Below are 4,651 nucleotides of genomic sequence, written 5' to 3' on the forward strand. Positions count from 1 at the left end.
TGATGACAACACAGTTCTAGATCATTGGCCTCATTTAGACACAGCTGAAGACAATTCTAGTAAAAGGCTCCTAGGTAATTTGAATATTCCCCAATTTCATTTTCTATCCCTTGGAACACGCTAGGACCTATCCTGCACTAAGGGCCAAAAGTATTCACTAATCTACACGTTGAATTTAGGGCACCACAGAAGGACGGTCACTGGGGCTCTTGCCACCCATCACATTAATTGCCGTCGCATCGGTATCTGAGGCACACAGAGACGGAGAAAGGCAGCAGGTGAAACCTGCGCCTCTGCCGCATTGGCCCAGGACTGGGGTTCTCTTTACGATGGGTGAGGCCTCTGAGCCTTCTTTCCCCTAGCTAAGGACGTTGAGAGTGGAGCAGTCCATTTAGTCGTCGGTGCCGTCGTGTGTGGGGAGCCCAGGGTCTCTTTCCTTGCTTGCCATTTCTCACGCCATCCCCAGCTTCCATTCTCCTGTTGCGCACCATTCGATTCCCACTTTCTGAGTTTTCTATAAAGCCTCACTTGAAGATCTCTTTTGCTGAAGTCGGTGTCTGTGTGCCGAGTGGATGTCGCAGCAATCAACCACTAAATCGGTGGTATATATTGAGCGCTTACTGTATGCAGAGCACTATACTAAAGCACTTGGGAGAGAACAGTATAATACTGGGGAGAAATGATCCCTGCCCTCGAAGGGCTTACAGTGTGGTTGTGGAGGCAGACATTAAAATAAGTTACAGGTGGGGGAAATGGGAGTATGTTAGGATGTATTCAGAAGTGCTCTGAGACTGGGGGTGGGGCTAGTGTCAAAGTGCTAAAGGCTTACAGACCCAAGTGCCTAGGTAACAAAGAAAGGTGGAAAATAGAGTGGGGAAATGAGGGGTTAGTCAGGGATGGCCTCTTGGAGGTGATAGGATTTTAGGAGGGAATTGGAGAAGGGGAGAGTGGTGGTCTGCTGCATGTGAAGAGAGGGTTTCGGGCCAGAGGGAAGGTGTAAGCAAGTGGTAGGCATTGTGAAGGATGAGATCGAGGCACATTGAGTAGGTTGGTTATTAGAAGAGCAAAATGTGTAAGTTGGATTGTACTAATAATGATATCTGTTAAGCGCTTACTTTGTGCCAGGCATTGTATTAGGGAAGCAGTTAGAAAAGATCCCGGGCTTTGGAGTCAGAGGTCATGAGTTCGAATCCCGCTCCGCCACGTCTGCTGTGTGACCTGGGGCAAGTCACTTCACTTTCTGAGCCTCAGTTACCTCATCTGGAAAATGGGGATTAAGACTGTGAGCCCCACGTGGGACAACTTGATCACCTGGTATCCCCCCCCAGCGCTTAGAACAATCAATCAATCAATCAATCAATCAATCAATCGTATTTATTGAGTGCTTACTGTGTGCAGAGCACTGTACTAAGCGCTTGGGAAGTACAAGTCGGCAACACATAGAGACAGTCCCTACCCAACAGCGGGCTCACAGTCTAGAAGGGGGAGACAGAGAACAAAACCAAACATACTAACAAAATAAAATAAATAGAATAGATATGTACAAGTAAGGTAAATAAATAGAGTAATAAATATGTACAAGCATATATACATATATACAGGTGCTGTGGGGAAGGGAAGGAGGTAAGATGGGGGGGATGGAGAGGGGGATGAGGGGGAGAGGAAGGAAGGGGCTCAGTCTGGGAAGGCCTGATGGAGGAGGTGAGCTCTCAGCAGGGCCTTGAAGGGAGGAAGAGAGCTAGCTTGGGGGATGGGCCGAGGGATTGGGGGCATTCCAGGCCCGGGGGATGACGTGGGCCGGGGGTCGACGGCGGGACAGGCGAGAACGAGGCACGGGGAGGAGATTAGTGGCAGAGGAGCGGAGGGTGCGGGCTGGGCTGTAGAAGGAGAGAAGGGAGGTGAGGTAGGAGGGGGCGAGGTAATGGACAGCCTTGAAGCCGAGGGTGAGGAGTTTCTGCCTGATGCACAGATTGATTGGTAGCCACCGGAGATTTTTGAGGAGGGGAGTAACATGCCCAGAGCATTTCTGGACAAAGACAATCCGGGCAGCAGCATGAAGTATGGACTTATGTGGGGAGAGACACGAGAACAGTGCTTTGCACATAAGTAAGTGCTTAACAAATGTCATTATTATTAGTAGTATTATTACTAAGCTCTGGGGTGGATCTAAGCAAATCAATCAATCGTATTTATTGAGCGCTTACTCTGTGCAGAGCACTGTACTAAGCGCTTGGGAAGTACAAGTTGGCAACATATAGAGACAGTCCCTACCCAACAGTGGGCTCACAGTCTAGAATCGAGGTGGACACAGTCCCTGTTCCATATGGGGCTCACAGTCTCAATCCCCATTTTACAGATGAGGTAAGTTTACAGTCTGAATCCCCATTTTACAGATGAAGTAACTGAGGCACGGCGAATCAATCAATCAACCAATCGTATTTATTGAGCGCTTACTGTGTGCAGAGCACTGTACTAAGCGCTTGGGAAGTACAAGTTGGCAACATATAGAGACAGTCCCTACCCAACAGTGGGCTCACAGTCTAAAAGGAGAAGTGAAGTGACTTGCCCATGGTCACACAGCAGACAAGTGGCAGAGCCGAGATTAGAACCCATGACCTTCTGACTCTCAGGCCTGTGCTCTATCCACTATGCCATGCTGCTTCTCACAATAATGGTATTTGTTAAGCACTTACTCCCTCCACTACATGCCACCATGGCTTCCCAGGTTCAGGAAGATCCTGGTTGGTATGAGCCGGGAGGGCTCATGACAAGAAGGACCTGGGTTCTAATCCCTACTCTGCCGCTCGGCTCGGAGACGGGCGGCGAGCTCGGGTGGCTGTCCGGGATGGAGCCCCGCGGGGGAGAGCCGACCCCCGCCGCCGGCCAGAAAACCTGCCCGGCTCCAAGGGGAAAGGCAACCTAACGACATTTATTAAAGACGATTGAAACTCGGAGTTGGAGAAACAATAAGATTGAAGATATCACTTCTAAAAGAACCAAAGCATCAGGAATTGGTAAACTGTGTAGGATGGACTACAGCTGAAGAATTATATTCATGTAGTGATGATCATCAGATAATGAAATGGAACTTAACTAATGAGACCATTCTAGTAGTCAAGCTCCCAGATGATATCTATCCTATAGATCTTCATTGGTTTCCCAAGGCTACTGGTGGAAAGAAGCAGACACAAGCAGAACGTTTTGTACTCACAAGTTCTGATGGTAAATATTTCATTTTTGTTTTGCTTATCTTAGAATTGGATTAACTTGATCTTGAGGTGATTGGTCTTAATAATCTACCTGGGTATATATACATATATACAAATGTACATGTACCCAGGTAGATTACATATATTATGTAGATTACATATAAAGTACTGTTTTATCAGCTGTGCTCTGAGTTTTACAACCCAATAGGTTGGCGTGCGGTGGGCAGCGGGCGGAGCCAGGTTTAGGTTGTGGCCGCAGCCCCGGACTCAGCCTTCAGCCATGGGGAACATCAGCAGCGAGCGGGAGCAGGCCGGGAGGGAGCGGCACGGAGGCCACAAGACGGCCTGGAGGGACATCTCGGGGGGCGCCATCACCACCAAGGATGGGGACCGGCCTAAGATCCTGATGGACAGCCCCGAGGACACCGACCTCTTTCACTCCGAGGAGATCAAGGCTCCCGAGAAGGAAGAATTCCTCGCCTGGCAGCACGATTTGGAGGTGAGTGACAAAACTCCCACGCAGGCACGCCCAACAGTATTTCGTTGCACAGAGGGAGGAAAAGAAGTATATTTATCGGGGTCCTTCAACAGTTGGAGCAAACTTACCCTTACAAGAAGGTGAGGTAACTGAGGCCCAGAGAAATTGTGACATGCCCAGGATCACACAGCAGACAAGCGGCGGAGCTGGGATTAGAACCCACGTCCTTCTGATGGCCGGGCCCGGGCTCTATCCACTAGGCCACACTGCTTCTCTAATCATCTGTCTACTTGTTTTGTTTTGTTGTCTGCCTCCCTCTTCTGGACTGCGAGCCCGTTGTTGGGTAGGGACCGTCTCTATATGTTACCAACTTGTACTTCCCAAGCGCTTAGTACAGTGCTCTGCACACAGTAAGTGCTCAATAAATACGATTGAAAGAATGAATGAATACTGGAGAAGCACTGCAGTGTGGCCCAGTGGGAAGAGCCTGGGATTTGGGAGTCAGGAAAAATGGGTGTGGTGAGCCCACAATAAACTGTCTTATTATTGACTGGTTGTGATCCCGTGAACGACAACAAAGGAGAGACTTTGCAAAGCCACTAATGGGTTTTACCTGAGCCAGGTGATTGCTGGCCTGTGGGGGGTGCAGCATGGAGGGAGGCGGGGCTTTCTCTCCCTGTTGGGTAGGGACTGTCTCTATATGTTGCCAATTTGCACTTCCCAAGCGCTTAGTACAGTGCTCTGCACATAGTAAGCGCTCAATAAATACGATTGATGATGATGATGTTCTACCCGTTAACGGGTCTGGAGCAATCAGTGACTGCCACATGGAACCACAGCTGCCACAACTAAGCCAGATAAAAGGCGGTTGCTTTGAGACATGCCAAGGAGGTACCTGAGGGCCCAGCTGGAGACAGCCCGGAGGCACGCTGAGATGCAGAGAGAAGCAAGCAACGTGAGAGCA

Source organism: Tachyglossus aculeatus, chromosome X1 (assembly GCF_015852505.1).
Source record: "Tachyglossus aculeatus isolate mTacAcu1 chromosome X1, mTacAcu1.pri, whole genome shotgun sequence".
NCBI lineage: Eukaryota > Metazoa > Chordata > Mammalia > Monotremata > Tachyglossidae > Tachyglossus > Tachyglossus aculeatus.